The sequence below is a fragment of the Geotrypetes seraphini genome, chromosome 12, assembly GCF_902459505.1.
Source record: "Geotrypetes seraphini chromosome 12, aGeoSer1.1, whole genome shotgun sequence".
Taxonomy (NCBI): Eukaryota; Metazoa; Chordata; class Amphibia; order Gymnophiona; family Dermophiidae; genus Geotrypetes; species Geotrypetes seraphini.
In genome coordinates, this window is record NC_047095.1 from 110,905,984 (window position 1) to 110,923,784 (window position 17,801).

Consider the following 17,801-nt stretch of genomic DNA (forward strand, 5'->3'; position numbering starts at 1 on the left):
AGGTCCTAATCAGCTGAGAAAGCACCAGAATGCTGCTGTAGGCAGGCCTTAGAGCAGGGCTACCCAAGTCCGGTCCTCGAGATCTACTGGCAGGCCAGGTTTTCAGGATATCCACAATGAATATGCATGAGAGAGATTTGCCTGCACTGCCTTCTTGGTAAGCAAATCTCTCTCACGCATGTTCATTGTGGATATCCTGAAAACCTGGCCTGCCAGTAGATCTCGAGGACTGGACTTGGGCAGCCCTGCCTTAGAGACTCAGCTGCAGTTAGGAGACAAGGGCGTAGTTTCCAAACACCAGGGACATACATACACTCTCTCAAACCTTTGAATGGGGTGGAAGGCAGAATACTCCAGCATAAAGCAGGAAAGGAGCAGACTCTCTGGCTAAGCAGGTAGAAACTTTTTTATGTTGAACCTGATATTGCTTGTGAAGATTTTGATATGGAACAGTTTGAACTGGGGGAGGAAGTGAACTCCTTTGAAATAGATTATGAGGTGTCTGAAATGTATGGAGCTAAGCTAACGGCTCACCTGTGTTAATGTCTGCTGAGTAAAGAAAAGGAAAATCCAGGAAGTGCTGTTATTGTACAGGAGAGGGTTAAAGCATTAAGTTGCAAGAATAGATATTTTTGGGTCATGGCAGCAATAACCTAGAGGCCAGTGGCCATCTTGGAATTGGCAGACTGCTGTAAAGAAATTGTGGTGTGGTGGGATTTTTTTCTAGACAGTGTTTGCTGGTGCCACTTGTCTTCCAGATCTGGAAAATCGATCTAAAAAGGGTTTGGAACGGATCCCCTGCTCTGGGGAAGTTAAATGAATGTCCTCCCCCCCCCCCTCCCCGAGAGAGTTGCCCCGAGGAACAAACCGCTAAACTGAGGGAAAGTGGCAGTTTCTCTTTATGTACTTTTGAATTTTGTTTCAAGAGTTTAAGACAGCAGGTACAGTTTGTGATTGCAGGAATATCTTACCTGTGAATGTTTGTTTGCACCATATTTTGCTCTTTTGATGGTTTGAACCTTATACCAACCTTGAGCATTGGAATAAAGGACTATTTTTTAACTGATTCTGAAACTTAAATTTTCTTTATTGTGCCTACCTAAACCACTTACCGTACCTTGCTTTCCGCTCGGCTGAGGTCTGTGTGTCCAGACGCGGCCTCTAGCTCGCTCGAGTCTGGCCATGCCAGGTCACAGTATATAAGCGCTGTCAAATAAGCCGTGAGGCAGAAATTTTATTTTTCATTTTGGAGGTGGAAATAATGGGGGGAGTAAAAAGAATTACTTCCTGTATCCCTCTTGTGACGCTCTGGCTCAATGGAGCACTTTTTAAAAATCTGCATCTAACTCTGAGCTAATGCAATAGATGATGGGGAAATATTTCCCTATATGTATGTACAGTATCCCCTTTGTAAAGTAGAGAATGCTTATGCGGTATCTGGCTTGCCTCTGCCACACCACTTTGAAACCTCTGCTTGCTGAGGATCGCCACGTGTAAAATAATGGCTTTCTGAAATCCGCCATTTACACAAGTATGCAATAGACATATGTAAATACAGTTACACAGAAACATGACGGCAGATGAATAATAATAATAATAACTTTATTTTTCTATACCGCCATAATCTTGCGACTTCTAGGCGGTTCACAGTGAAGAGAGCTTTACAATCAGCGAATTACAGTGTACAAATAGTGAAGGTGTCACTGAGCAGTCAGTGATTACAAAGTTAGCAAGAAAAGATATTAATGGGTTGCAGTATAAACTTAACATGTTACATTAAAAAGGGACTGGAGAGCCAGCGAATTACAGAAGACGATTGGCGAAGCCACTGAACAGTCATTGAAAACAGGATACCGCTAGAGACCAAATGGCCCATCTAGTCTGCCCATCCGCAGCAACCGTTATCTCTTTCTCTGCCCGTGAGATCCCACGTGCCTATCCCAGGCCCTTTTGAATTCAGACACAGTCTCTGTCTCCACCACCTCTGCCGGGAGACTGTTCCACGCATCTACCACCCTTTCCGTAAAAAAGTATTTCCTCAGATTACATTCAAGTTTAATGATTGATATATTGATAGCCTATCAAAATACTAAGCGATTATACAAAATATTTAAAATCAGGGGATACACAAGAGTACATGTTGACAAATACAAAGACAGAATGACTGACATGGTACAAAAGGATTATGGGTGAACTACAATAAAGTATAGTAAAGGAGAGAGTGAAAAAAGATAAAACAATGGGAATGGAAGGGTTTTATACATCTAAAATAACCTCCTACATATCTTTACAAAATAGGTGCCTACCTGATTCAGGAAATGACATCAGAAGGGAGCCGAGGCATGCGTGAGCAGCAGGTGGCAGATGCTGCTCGCCCCAGCGAACATTTCAAGGGGTGCACGGGAAGGGGGCAGAGAGGAAGAGAGGTGCTGGTGTCCCCATGAAGATGGCATGGGAGCGCCACCCCGTCCCCTTACTATGCTACCGGGTAAGGGTGCGTTCTGATACCCTGAGAATCTAGTTTGGCCCCCCTAACACCACAGTCACCTTGAAGGTGAAAGGGACCATTGCCAGCCTAAAAGGAAGGACACGGAACTAAAATGATTTTTTTCAAGTTTTATTAAAATTTCATATAAACTCTTCCCAATCGGTACAGAAGGGGAAAGAACTGCAATAAAATATAGCACAGAAGAACATGTAAGGAAAGAACAAATAGGAAAGAGTATTGGTTGAAACTAGAAGAGTGTGACTAGAATGAAAGATAGTCCTAGGTATGAAAAGAGAAGATTCTTACAGTGTTCGTGTCGAATTTCTTAAATTTCAAATGCGTCTTTAAAAGAGAGCTTTTTAGTGATCCTTTTAAATCTCTCCAAAACTGTAGCCTCCCTTGGATAAGCCGGCAAGGCGTCCCAGAGTTGGGGGAGCAGCCTGTAGCCTCCCTTGGATAAGCCGGCAAGGCGTCCCAGAGTTGGAGGAGCAGCCTGTAGCCTCCCTTGGATAAGCCGGCAAGGCGTCCCAGAGTTGGGGGAGCTGCCTGTAGCCTCCCTTGGATAAGCCGGCAAGGCGTCCCAGAGTTGGGGGAGCTGCCTGTAGCCTCCCTTGGATAAGCCAGCAAGGCGTCCCAGAGTTGGGGGAGCTGCCTGTAGCCTCCCTTGGATAAGCCGGCAAGGCGTCCCAGAGTTGGGGGAGCTGCCTGTAGCCTCCCTTGGATAAGCCGGCAAGGCGTCCCAGAGTTGGGGGAGCTGCCTGTAGCCTCCCTTGGATAAGCCGGCAAGGGGTCCCAGAGTTGGGGGAGCTGCCTGTAGCCTCCCTTGGATAAGCCGGCAAGAGGTCCCAGAGTTGGGGGAGCTGCCTGTAGCCTCCCTTGGATAAGCCGGCAAGGCGTCCCAGAGTTGGGGGAGCTGCCTGTAGCCTCCCTTGGATAAGCCAGCAAGGCGTCCCAGAGTTGGGGGAGCTGCCTGTAGCCTCCCTTGGATAAGCCGGCAAGGCGTCCCAGAGTTGGGGGAGCTGCCTGTAGCCTCCCTTGGATAAGCCGGCAAGGCGTCCCAGAGTTGGGGGAGCTGCCTGTAGCCTCCCTTGGATAAGCCAGCAAGGCGTCCCAGAGTTGGGGGAGCTGCCTGTAGCCTCCCTTGGATAAGCCGGCAAGAGGTCCCAGAGTTGGGGGAGCTGCCTGTAGCCTCCCTTGGATAAGCCGGCAAGAGGTCCCAGAGTTGGGGGAGCTGCCTGTAGCCTCCCTTGGATAAGCCGGCAAGGCGTCCCAGAGTTGGGGGAGCTGCCTGTAGCCTCCCTTGGATAAGCCGGCAAGGCGTCCCAGAGTTGGGGGAGCTGCCTGTAGCCTCCCTTGGATAAGCCGGCATGGCGTCCCAGAGTTGGGGGAGCAGCCTGTAGCCTCCCTTGGATAAGCCGGCAAGGCGTCCCAGAGTTGGGGGAGCTGCCTGTAGCCTCCCTTGGATAAGCCGGCAAGGCGTCCCAGAGTTGGGGGAGCTGCCTGTAGCCTCCCTTGGATAAGCCGGCAAGGCGTCCCAGAGATGGGGGAGCTGCCTGTAGCCTCCCTTGGATAAGCCGGCAAGGCGTCCCAGAGATGGGGGAGCTGCCTGTAGCCTCCCTTGGATAAGCCGGCAAGAGGTCCCAGAGTTGGGGGAGCTGCCTGTAGCCTCCCTTGGATAAGCCGGCAAGGCGTCCCAGAGATGGGGGAGCTGCCTGTAGCCTCCCTTGGATAAGCCGGCAAGGTGTCCCAGAGTTGGGGGAGCTGCCTGTAGCCTCCCTTGGATAAGCCGGCAAGGCGTCCCAGAGTTGGGGGAGCTGCCTGTAGCCTCCCTTGGATAAGCCGGCAAGGCGTCCCAGAGTTGGGGGAGCTGCCTGTAGCCTCCCTTGGATAAGCCAGCAAGGCGTCCCAGAGTTGGGGGAGCTGCCTGTAGCCTCCCTTGGATAAGCCGGCAAGAGGTCCCAGAGTTGGGGGAGCTGCCTGTAGCCTCCCTTGGATAAGCCGGCAAGAGGTCCCAGAGTTGGGGGAGCTGCCTGTAGCCTCCCTTGGATAAGCCGGCAAGGCGTCCCAGAGTTGGGGGAGCTGCCTGTAGCCTCCCTTGGATAAGCCGGCAAGGCGTCCCAGAGTTGGGGGAGCTGCCTGTAGCCTCCCTTGGATAAGCCGGCATGGCGTCCCAGAGTTGGGGGAGCAGCCTGTAGCCTCCCTTGGATAAGCCGGCAAGGCGTCCCAGAGTTGGGGGAGCTGCCTGTAGCCTCCCTTGGATAAGCCGGCAAGGCGTCCCAGAGTTGGGGGAGCTGCCTGTAGCCTCCCTTGGATAAGCCGGCAAGGCGTCCCAGAGATGGGGGAGCTGCCTGTAGCCTCCCTTGGATAAGCTGGCAAGAGGTCCCAGAGTTGGGGGAGCTGCCTGTAGCCTCCCTTGGATAAGCCGGCAAGGCGTCCCAGAGATGGGGGAGCTGCCTGTAGCCTCCCTTGGATAAGCCGGCAAGGCGTCCCAGAGATGGGGGAGCTGCCTGTAGCCTCCCTTGGATAAGCCGGCAAGAGGTCCCAGAGTTGGGGGAGCTGCCTGTAGCCTCCCTTGGATAAGCCGGCAAGGCGTCCCAGAGTTGGGGGAGCTGCCTGTAGCCTCCCTTGGATAAGCCGGCAAGGCGTCCCAGAGATGGAGGAGCTGCCTGTAGCCTCCCTTGGATAAGCCGGCAAGGCGTCCCAGAGATGGGGGAGCTGTCTGTAGCCTCCCTTGGATAAGCCGGCAAGGTGTCCCAGAGTTGGGGGAGCTGTAACTGAGAAAAAGAACTATTTTGTCGTGTATTAATCACTTTCAAGATGCTGCTCATTTGATCTGAGTGTTCTGGATGAAGAGTAAGGTATACAGGTGCTTTGGATGCTTCCCCGGGACATAAAAGTGCAGGTAGCGCTTTTGGGTCGCATGAAGGGGAACGTGAAGATAAGCCTCCGTCAGATCTAGTCTGACTGAGTCAGTGACTGATAGCTCCTTTTACTAAGATGCGGTAGCCGATTTGGCACGCGCGCTAATTGCTAACGCATCCATAGACTATAATGGGTGCGTTAGCGTTTAGAGTGCCTTTGTAATAGAGGGGGTGAGGGTGTCATCTCCACACAGAATCGCATTACCTGATGCGTCACACGAGCGCCTTTGAGGTTTAGGACAAATCTGCAGGAACAGTGACTTATTGTGGATTAAGTATTGATTAAAAAGGTAGAAACGGGTTTAAATATTTATTTATTAAAAATTTTTTAGCAACTGCTTATTCCTAAGTGGCATTACAAAAGTAACATACATAAAATAAAACAGACAGGTTTTATACAAATATCTTAAATTGCAAATGCAATACAGGACTCCCCCGATATTCGCAGGGGTTCCGTTCCAGGAACCCCCACGAATGCTGAAAAACCACGAATATGGTTTTTAGCAGGGAGATAGGAGAGGGCACCCGGAGAGGCAGGAGAGGGAAGCCGGAGCGCCGGCGAGTGAAGGAAATCCGTCACGGTATGCTCCGCCCGCCTCTTCCTGCACTGGGACGGGGAAAAACAGAAGGGGCCATGGAGAGACAGTCAGACATGGCGCAACAGAGAAATACAGGGACAGGGGGAGGTAAAACAAAGAGAGAAGGGTTGCTGCTGGACAGAGGGGAGGTAAAACGAAGGAAGAAGGGCTGCTACTGGACAGGGGGAGCAGTGAAGGGGTGCTGCTGGACAGGGGGGAGGTAAAAGGAAGGGAGAAGGCCTGCTGCTGGATGGGGGGAGGTAAAACAAAGGGAGAAGGCCTGCTGCTGGACAGGGGGAGCAGGCAAGGGGTGGTGGTGGACAGCCGAGGAAAGAGAGAGAAAGAAAGAAAGAAAGACAGCGGCCAAGGAGAGAGAGAAAAAGAAAGAAAGACAGACACACACATTAGAGAATGACACGGTGACAAAATTCATCACCGTTCCCGTCCCCGCGGATAACCGCGGGAAATAATTCCATGTCATTTTCTAGCTTTGACACGCAGCTCCTGTTTGGTGAGGCCCGACTTTAGTGCAGGAAGAGGTGGGCGGAGCATACCGCAAGGGATTTCCTTCACTCGCCGTCGCTCCGGCTGCTCTCTCCTGCCACTGCGGCTGTCCTCTCTTGCCCGGTCATTCGCGGTTGGAAAATCCGTGAATGACCGCGAACCGCGAATGACTGGGAGAAGACTGTAGTTACATCTTAAAGTACCATTTATCTTAAAACTAGCAGTAAACAACATAGCTCTTATTGAAATGCTTCTAGAAATAATGTAGTTTTAATTTTTTTTTTTTTAACTTCTGGATATCAGATAAAGCCCTCGGTGGTCCAGTTAATTTGTTGCACACCGTTACTCCCGTGATGGAAATAGCAGAAATTCTTGTGTTCTCATAGTGCATTTTTGAGAAGTCTGCACCTTCAGAGCACAAGGTTCTGAGCGGTCGATTGCCATGGTATGTGACAGATACCAAGGAATCCCATGGTAGATGACTTTGAACACCAAAGTTCAGGTTTTGAAAATAAGTGATCGCACAGTTAACCAATGCAATTTCTTTAACCACGGTGTTATGTGGTCAAATTTTGTTGGGTTTTTTTTTTAATATCTTTATTCATTTTGAAGCCATAAATAAGTACAACATATTATACAATCATATTACACTATAAAAGCACTTAAATGCAATCAAAATTGTAATCTATGACAAATAGATATAGCACCCCCCCCATACTAATATTCAAAAATTGCACTCAAAGAATTAAAATTATTTTCCCACCCACCCCTGGACGTGCATGACCAAAGGGCAAAATCAACAATCACTCTGCAAAATTTTGTCAATGGGTTCCCAAATCTTCAGAAACTTCTTATAATGTCCCTGTTGTATAGCTCTAGTACGTTCCATTTTAAAGAGGTGACAGAGAGACTCCCACCATAGGGGAAAACACCCTCCAGGGATTCAAGACAAAGTAAGACAAGTTCCTGCTGAATAAGGACATACGCTGATAGGGCTAGTCTCGGTTAGGGCGCTGGTCTTAGTGGACTGCTGGGCATGATGGACCACTGGTCTGATCCAGCATGCCCAGCAGTCCACTCATGCAGCAGTCCACTAAGACCCAGCAGCGGCAATTCTTATGTTCTTATGTAAAAGGTATAGTTCAATCGATCCCAGTTTTTCCAATTCCTTAAAATTTCTTAACTCCACAAATTAACCTTGCAGCCGCAAATCAATATTCTCAATGGAGATGGGTAACGAGTGGGATTCCCCAGGGATCTGTGCTGAGACCGCTGCTTTTTAACATGTTTATAAATGATCTGTGCACCGGAATAACAAATGAGGTGATCCAAGTTAATCTAATCTAATCTAATCCTTAGGTTTGTATACCGCATCATCTCCACGTTCGTAGAGCTCGACGCGGTTTACAGTGGGAGAAATAGCAAGGAACTACAACAGAGGGTTAGAGGTAGAAGTGTGAAGAAAATTTAGAGGACTTGGGATGCCAAGGTATAAGAGTTTCCTTGATTCCTAAGTTGGAGGGAGACTTACATTTTTTTGAGAAAAGCCAGGTTTTCAGATGTTTGTGGAAAACTTGGAGAGAGCTCAAGTTCCGAAGAGGGGAGGTAAGGTTGTTCCGGAGCTCAGTGATTTTGAAGTGGAGGGAGGTCCCTAGCTTTCCTTTGTTCAATTAAGAGTATTATGAAAAAATTGCAAGAGAGCCTTACGAGACTGAAGGACTAGGGATCAAATTGTGAACGAGTGCCAAATGAGGCATGTAGGGAAGAGGAACCAAAACCATAGCTACAAGATGCAAGGTTTCACATTAGGCTAAGGCTCTTCAGCTTGGAGAAGAACCGGGGAAACAAGACAGAGATCTATAAATTACTGAGCGACATGGGATGAATAAACATGACTTGATTGTTTACTCGTTTCAAAACACAAGGACTAGGGGGCATGCAATGAAGCTACTGATGTCATAAATTTTAAAACAAATTGGAGAAAATATTTCTTCAGTCAGTGGGTAATTACACTCTGGAATTCCTTGCCAGGAATTATAACAGCAAAGTTTAAAAATAGGCTTGGATGCGTTCCTAACAGAAGATTCCATAAACCCTTAAGATGGCCTTGGGGACATCCACTGCATGTTCCTGAGATAAGCAGCATAAAATCAGTTCTACTCTTTTGGACTCTTGCCAGGTACTTGTGGCCTGGCTTGACCACTGTTAGATAATAGGATACTGGGCTTGATGGTCTTTTGGTAACATAACATCAAAATCAACGTCTAGACCGCATAACCTTGAAGATCTATGCGGTTTTACAAAAGGTTACATTAACTTACAACCGATCGATCATCACGGAATTTAATTACCCAAAAAATCTAGACAATAAGTAAGTTCAAATACCTTCTAAATTCCAGATATGAGAAAGACATAAGAGCTAATTGTTTGAATTCTTTGTCCCAGTTGGCAGCCTGACATAAAGCATGAGTTCATGAAATCTTTTGAACTTACAACCCTTCACATATGTCCCCGTATGGCAACTACTTATATATTTACTAGTCTTTAAGCCCATTACATTAACGGGTGCTAGAATAGATGTGTGTGTCTGTCTTTCTTTCTTTCTCTCTCTCTCTCTCCTTGGCCGCTGCCTCTCTGTCTGTCTGTCTGTCTTTCTTTCTTTCTTTCTGTCTCTCTCCTTCCTTGGCTGTCCACCACCACCCCTTGCCTGCTCCCCCTGTCCAGCAGCAGGCCTTCTCCCTTTGTTTTACCTCCCCCCTGTCCAGCAGCAGCCCTTCTCCCTTCCTTTTACCTCCCCCCTGTCCAGCAGCAGGCCTGCTCTCTTCCTTTTACCTCCCCCCTATCCAGCAGTACCCCTTCATTGCTCCCCCTGTCCAGCAGCAGCCCTTTTCCCTTCGTTTTACCTCCCCCTTGTCCAGCAGCAGCCCTTTTTCCTTCGTTTTACCTCCCCCTGTCCAGCAGCAGCCCTTCTCCCTTCGTTTTACCTTCCCCTGTCCCTGTATTTCTCTGTTGCGCCATGCCTTCCTGTCTCTCCGTGGTCCCTTCTGTTTTCCCCCCTCCCAGAGCAAAGCATGATTGCTGTCTGCTGCCCAGGACACCCCTCCCCCCAAAGCAGCCCCCCTTTCCCTCTCCCCCCTCCACTTCTTACCAGCAGGGGACACCTCGCAGCACCCGCACGACAAACTCTTGCCGTTGCTGAGACAAACCCCTGCTCAAGCCGGAGCACACACTGCAAGCCGCCCCACGTGCTGCAAATGGAATGCGGCCAAGGAAGCACACAGCACGGTGGCAGGGATCAGGGCCTCCTAAGTGCGCATGCGCGCTTAGGGTTTTATTATAGAGGATGTGTACTTTGCTTGGGTACATAGGGAGAGGATATGATAATGCATCTGTAAAGTCCCTGGTGAGTACTCATTTTGAGTGTACAGTTCTGGAGACCGCACCTTCAAAAAGACATACAAGATGGAGTCAGTCCAGAGGGTGGCTCCTAAAATGGTCGGTGTCTTCATCATAAAATATATGGTAGATTTGGTAAAACTTAACTTTTTTAATCACAAATGATCAGAATTGTGAAAGATCTTCAGGAATTTTAAAAGGAGAAACAGGGATGATAGGATGCAGACACTAATAACATAAGAATTGCCGCTGCTGGGTCCGACCAGTGGTCCATCGTGCCCAGAAGTCCGCTTACGCGGTAACCCTTTGGCCAAATATATTTGAGAGTTGTTAGTATACAAACAAACCTTTTTTCCAAAGTAGAGAAGGTGATAGAACTAGAGCACATGAATTTAGATTGCAGAGGGGCAGCCTCGGGAATAATGTCAGGAAGTACATTTTCACAAAGGGGGTGGTAGATTCCTGGAATGTCCTCCCAAGTAAGGCTACCATATGGCTTCCATGGGAGGTGGTGGAGATGAAAACGGTACCAGAATTTTTTTAAAAATGCATGGAATAAACATAAAGGAATCTATATGTAAGGCATAGAACCAAACAAGCGTAGCAGTGATTAGATGGCAACACTAGTAATTGAGAAGTAAATATGGTTTGTGCCCTGATAATGGCAAGGAGAAATCAAATATGCATATTGTCATATTCCCTCTAGGGGGCGATACCACTACCCTACTCGGGTCTTCAAGAACGTTGAAGCACCATCTGCTGGTTACATGAGGTAGAGGCTCCTCTCAGTTCTAAATTACTAGCCCTGCTCTAGCATCTCAAACGGGAAATCAACCACTGAAGCCATTGGTTTAGAAGACTATAACACTTTAATTATTATCAAACATAAGGGCAACCTTATACTTCTATCCAGCTCATACTAGACAAACCTTCTGGTACAAATCTGTTTTGTTTTGTGGAATGGAAGTGCTAACTAGCATCCTTAGCCCTATGTCATGTCCGTCTGTCCAAGTTAGATTGTAAGCTCTTCTGAGAAGGGACTGTCTATTAAATAAATTATACGAGGACGCACAACATATAATATGTTCATATAATGATTCAAAATGTTGTGTGATCTTGGCACTGAAGTACCCCTCTCTTCAAACCCAACATGCACCCAAAAACAGAGAGAAAAAGCCTCAGACTAATGTAGCAGTATAGAACCAAAAGGTACAAATCAAAACTGCTTTTGATACTTTCACTGGCAAAAGAAACTCCCTCGCAGAACAGCTCAGGTTTAGAAAAGGGCAAAGTCACCCGGAGGCACATTCAACAACTTAGCTGACAAAAGATGACTTGAGCTCCAACGCTGTCACGTCTTCTCCAATCTTCTATATCTATTAAATGTCAAAATGTACAGCGCTACACACACCTTTCAGTGATAAATAGTAGTGGTAAAGGATTATGTATATCTTCCCCTGCAGTTTTTACCCCTGACCAGCCTGAGGGCAAAACGTGGTCATATCAGGTGTTTGTCATTAATAACTCTTTCTTTCCTACTGAGGCAGTATTGAACGCCCCTCATATCACCAAACGCTATTAAAGCTGAATTAAGTTAGTGCACTCTCCTTTTGTACAATCAGCCAAGTGCAGCACATAACGGTAGTAACATAGTAAATGACAGTAGATAAAGACCAGAACGGTCCATCCAGTCTGCCCATAAGCTATACTCATTAAAAAATATATGATTAGATTAACTTTTCTCTTCTTTGATATTTCTGAGCCTTAGGCTATAAAGTCTAGTATTGTCCTAGGTTCCAAATGCTGAAGTTGCCATCCAATCAAACCATTGTGACATCACTGCTGAGGTTGGCTCTTAGGCATTGGTGGAATGAAGCATTATGACATCACAATCTCAGCTCTGGAATGTTGCTGCTCTTTGGGTTTCTGCCAGGTAACATAGTTACATAGTAAATGACGGTAGATAAAGTCCTGAACGGTCCATCCAGTCTGCCCATTAGTTATATCCATTAAAAAATATATGATATTTCTGGGCCTTAGGCTATAAAGTCTGGTATTGTCCTAGATTCCAAATGCTGAAGTTGCCTTCCAAGCTCACTCCAGCCTATCCAATCATCCCATTGTTTGCAGGATATTTACTGTAAAGTCTGGCCAGTAACATCCTCATGTTCCATATTAATGGAGTTCCCATTGATGCCCTCCCCAGCCCAATCCTACACCAAATCATCACATATGGGACATAGACCATGCAAGTCTATCCAATACCGGCCTTAGTTCTTTAATTTATAACCTTCGTTTTCTAATTAGAGATCCTCTAAGATTATCCCACGCTTTTTTGAATTCCATCACTGTTTTCCTCTCCACCACTTCCCTCGGGAGGGCATTCCAGGCATCTACCACCCTCTCCGTGAAGAAGAATTTCCTAATGTTGCTCCAAAGTCTTCCTCCCAGTAACCTCAAATTATGCCCTCCAGTTTTGCTATTTTCTCTTCTCTGGAAAATATTTGGTTCTATATTAATGCCTTTCAAGTATTTAAACGTCTGCATCATATCTCCCCTGTCCCTCCTCTCCTCCAGAGTATACATATTTAGGTCTTCCAGTCTCTTCTCATACTTCTTTTTGTTCAAGCCCCATTGCTTCTGAATTTTGCCGGAATTGGAACCAACTAATAGTTTCCGTTCCTGCACTCTGCGTTTTGCTGGAATGGCATCCCAACATTTTTTTTTCGCCCTCTGTATCTTGGCTTGCAGTCTCTCGTGTCAGTCTCTATCTCCAGCAATATCTGCATTTCATTACAGCCGTCCGCTTTTTTGTAGCCTCCGAGTCTGTGCATTTTGGCATGGTACCTGGGTTTACTGGAATCCCAAGTACAGAAAAGAGAATGACCATGGTAACATTTTCGTTGCATCTATTCATTGAGAAGAGAACCCATGAAATTAAAGTTTTGGGGATCATTTCCTGTTTGTACATGGGTCTCTGGGCACCTCTCCTGGTTTCTGCGCATATTTATAAAGTGAATGCCTTGAGTAATACACTCAGGAGTGAAATCTAGTCTGCAAAGCCATGATAAAAATGGGACTAGATGGACAGGCTTTCTGTGTATCTCTCATCAGCAACAGAGAATGATAAAAGGCAGTGAAGAGGGAGAGTGTCTAAAGGTTAACCTAAACTCCTGCTGAGAACAAACTGTACGGTGTATTCCAGTTACAGCAGCAGCCCCTGCTGAGGGGAAAGGCTTTATCAAAAGACCCCTGTGGAAGACATCAGCCTCGAATGGCAGTCGGTAATACTGCTAACATGCTTCCTGCACACCTGCTCTCAAAACACAGAAGCTAAGCGCTCTCGCTGCCCCGCTGTCCATTTGAAATACTGTTGCGTGCTTCCAGCATGCTCGTTTTGATAGATTAGTAGCTGAGCTCAATTTTTCACCGTCCTGTTGTCTGTTTCTAACATTATCATACGAGGACTGATGAGATATTAGGGATGTACTTTCATTCTGAAATGACAAGAAAACATCAACATTTTGTCACCTGAAAGCAAAAAAGTGTTTTATGGTGCACTTGATGCAAAACGGAAAAAAATAGGTAGGAAAGTTGATGTACTGATTATATATCACCAGTAATCAAATTTTAATTCTTTAGCAATAATGTAGGAAAATATCAAAACAGTTTGGCAATCAAGATCTTACAGCAGTGCACTGAAAAATATGTCTCATTTTATGTATAAATTCACACACATATGATATTTGCTTTCAGACAATGATTTGTTTTTATGTTTCTTGTTTAATGAAAGCTTCTAGACTGCTCCTAATGACTGGGTAAGTCAATTCAGAATGGTTTACATGAGCTTCTGCAAAGGTGTTACAATTCATGAGCTTCTGCAAAGGTGTTATAATACAAAGTTAGTGTTTCTTTGATGATTTTTGGTATAGCACTCAGCAGTCAACAATGTGCTCTTTGCAACCCTCGCTGGTTTCTCTCTGACATCACTTTGGTTTCGGTGCATTTAGGCATTGTGGTGTGGTGCGTTTACATAACCATAGAAACATGATGGCAGATAGGCCCATCCAGTCTGCCCTTCCATAGTAACCATTATCAAAACCTAACTATGCAAAAATCAGAACCTAACTATGCAAAAATCATCCCTATTGCCTGTATTATATGCAAATCTGCTTCATGCATATTTATTAAGGATATCTTGAAAATAAGACTAGCTGGGTAATAGTGTAGCGAGGGTGAGAGGTGCTCGGCGAGGGGGGGGGGCCTGCCCCTTTGCCACCCTTGTCTCTAGCCCCTGCTCCTTACCCGATCCCGCATGCCGCTCCTTCCCCGATCCTGCCTGCACCACATGCCTCCTCTTCCCTTCCCCCGTTCTGCTAGTTGAAGTTGTTGCTCACAGCAGTCAACAATGTGCTCTTTGCAACCCTCGCTGGTTTCTCTCTGACATCACTTCCTAGGCATGGCACCCGGAAGTGACATCAGTGGGAAAGCCAACAGGGTTGCAAAGAGCATGTTGTTGCCCGCCACGGACAACTTGAATTAGAGGTATGGGTGAAGGGGAGGAATAGCAAGAGGCAAGGGGACGGAGAGGAGTAGGCTTGCAGCGTGGCCAGCCCCTCTCGCCTTCCCCCCCTTTACTTATGCCACTGTGGCTAGGGGTCCTCCAGGACAGGACCAATTTAGGACATATTTTTAAAAGTATCCACAAAACCCAGCAAAGCAAAATGAGCAAAACACAGATTTCCCCTTTACATTTCTATTCTGGATTCTGGTATTTTGGATTCAGCATTCCCTTAGCCCAGGGGTAGGTAACGAGGGCCGGAATCCAGTCGGGTTTTTAGGATTTCCCCAATGAATATGCATGAGATCCATTTGCATACAGTGGGAGGCAGTGCATACAAATAGATCTCATGCATATTCATTGGGGCAATCCTGAAAACCCAACTGGATTCTGGCCCTCGTTGCGCACCCCTGCCTTAGCCCGTGAAACTAAACAGTCAAGGATCACTTCCTGCTCATATTTTGAGTCTCTGTGCGCTTCTCCTGGTTTCTCTGCTTATTTAGAAATTGACTGTTGTGAATCGCTGTGCTCTCGCAGATTTCAATCTATCTCGGTGTGTGCTGCTGCTGCTGCATGAGCAAATGTCACAAAATTATTCACAGTCATTAAAATGTCAGAGAATTTGCAGAGGGTTTCCGTGAGACTAGGAAACTGGGCAGCTATATGGCAAATGAAATTTAAGGTGGATGTCTGCAAAGCGATGCTCATAGGGGAGAAAATAACCCAAGCTAGAGGTAGTGGTGTGGTGGCCGGGTTAGTTCACTTTCTCAAGGGAATTATAGAAATAAAACAAAGGAAATAAGGTAATATCTTTTTTTTTATTGGACTAAAATACATTTTATGATGAGGTACAAACAGTTGGTTCTGAGTTAGGAGACGGCACACAGGTTTTGGAGTCGCTGTGGAAAATAGATTGAAATTTTCAGCTCAGTATGCTGTAGCAGCTAAAAAAAAGGCAAGCAAAGAGAATGTAAAGAATGGAGAACAAAACTGAAAACATTATTATGCTAGATGCAGCTACATTTTAATTATTGTGCGGAGTTCTGGTCGCCCCATCTCTGCAAACTTTCAGAAAATAAAAAAACAAGAGGGCATTCGGAAAAGTTGAAAGGGGGCAAATTCAAAACAAATGCTAGGAAGTTCTTCTTTACACAACGTGTGGTGGACACCTGGAATGCAATTCCGGAGGACGTTATAGGGCAGAGTACGGTACTGGGGTTTAAGAAAGGATTGGACAAATTCCTGCTGGAAAAGGGGATAGAGGGGTATAGATAGAAATTTACTGCACAGGTCCTGGACCTGTTGGGCCGCCGCGTGAGCGGACTGCTGAGCGCGATGGACCTCAGGTCTGACCCAGCGGAGGCATTTCTTATGTTCTTATGTTCTTATATAGTACAACTAGAAAATATTCAGGGAAGGGTGACAAAGGAAATAAAGCACTTTCCTTATGAAGAAAGTCTACTTAGATTTAGGGCTTTTCAGCTTGGAGACAAGATGACAGAGGGGAAAAGATAGATTTTTATACAATCATGAGTGGAGTAGAGCAGTTAAATAGGAAACCTAGTAGGATCAAAAGAGGTTTGAACTAGAGAATGACATGGTGACTGTTAGCCGTGGGTAGCTGCTGGTAAACCGCCAAAACAGTGAGGAAAAAAACCCTGGTTGCTGCGGGTATGGGGACAAGGCCATTCACCGCCCCGTGGAGCGGTGAATGGCCTTGTCCTCGCACTAAAATATGCCACGTTGCTTCCCATGTAAGCCCTCCTCGTGATCGCGCACTCGCTTCCATCCCACCGGCGGCAAAAAAAACCCCAACAACCCATCCGGGCTTCTCTTCCCTTCGTCTAGCCACCTCCCTCCCTTCCTCTCACTTTCGCGGGCGCTCTTCAGAATTTTTTTCTTCTTTCTGAGGTATCCGGATGTGGTAAACCATTCTCGCAAGTCCTGCGCATGACTGCCCTAAAGCTTCTCCTCTGATGCACATCCTGTTTGGGAAGTGGTGGGAGAGGGGGGACCAGATGCTGGTTGGAAGGAGAGAGTGAGAGAGGGAGCAAACATTAGAAGGAAGTGAGGAGGAAAGAAAGGGGGCAGACGCTGGATGGGAGGGGAGAGAGAGAGTGGCACTGAGGAAAGCAGAAACCAGACAACAGGTAGAAAAAATGTTCTTTTCTTTTTTTTTTTGCTTTAGGATAAAGTAGCATTGTAGCTGTGTTCAGTGTAAAACTATTCAAGTTTAATTAAAATTTGTTATACCGCCTTTACTAACTTCTAGGCGGTATGCAATAATAAAATTATAAAAATAGAAAACAAATCTTAACACTTACAAGTCAGACAGACAGACATAACATTATTTAATTACTTTAGATTACAAGGGATTTGAGGGTAGAACTACAATTTTGTATAGGAAAGAAAAACATTTAAAGACATTAGGGAAGGGAAGAATTTCGTTGGTGCAGGAGATATGGAGAAGGATAGAAATTCATGAATCGAATGCATCCTTGAATAAAAAGGTCTTCGGGTTCGATTTAAATTTATCAATACAAGTTTCTTTGCATAAACAAGAGGGGATGGAGTGCCATAATTGAGGTGCTGTGACCGAGAATATGGAGGCTTGTATGAATGGGATCGTTTGCAGGGACAGGGCGGGGAACGGGACCGAGCTTGCGCGGAGGGGGACCGAGTTTGCGGGGACAAAGTTTTTCCCTGTGTCATTTGCTAGTTTGAACAAGTCCCCAGAAGAAAGTCAACCAAAAATCTTTAGCCAAGTTGACTTGGGAGAGCCATTTAATATTGGAAAACGCTTAGAAATCATGATAGGCATTTAAACAAATTTTAACAAAACTTGAAAACTTGGATTTTCCACATGTAAAACATGCTTCTGTCAGACAACAGGAAGCATATTGTGGTGCCTCATCATTGGCTGTCGATTTTTGAAAAATATGTGTTTAATTTTTAAATTTTCTTTTTATATACTTGTTTGTGTAAGTTCTTTAGAAATGAATATTTCAAAACAGTTTAAACTTATTTCCCATCATCTTATATACTTTAAAAGTAGATAGTACTTATCCTCAGCCAAAAACCCAGGGAGTCAGACCCGACATGTTTCACACGTACTGGTGTTTTTTCAAGGGTCTCCCAAGGGTGCCGCTGTCATCCGACTCCTATCGTTTTCTCACAGGTATATAAAAAGAAAATTTAAAAATTAAACACATATTTTTCAAAAATCGACAGCCAATGATGAGGCACCACAATATGCTTCCCGCGGTATGAAATAATATATGCGGTGGAGTGGTGGGGCTGAGGCGTCGTTTTGAAAAACAACAATAAGTTCATTATCCAGACATATGACATTT

The 17,801-nt window shown here is 45.9% G+C and overlaps 1 protein-coding gene across 1 annotated transcript in view; it reads left to right on the top strand.

Moving 5' to 3' along the window:
* The first annotated feature begins 213 nt into the window (after window positions 1-213).
* Window positions 214-17,801, top strand: part of LOC117346299 (gamma-aminobutyric acid type B receptor subunit 1-like) — a 177,281-nt gene continuing 159,693 nt past the window's right edge. Inside the window, exon 1 of the mRNA XM_033915699.1 lies at window positions 214-395. The gene's annotated coding sequence lies outside the window, so the exon portion shown is untranslated. The remainder of the gene's footprint in view (window positions 396-17,801) is intronic.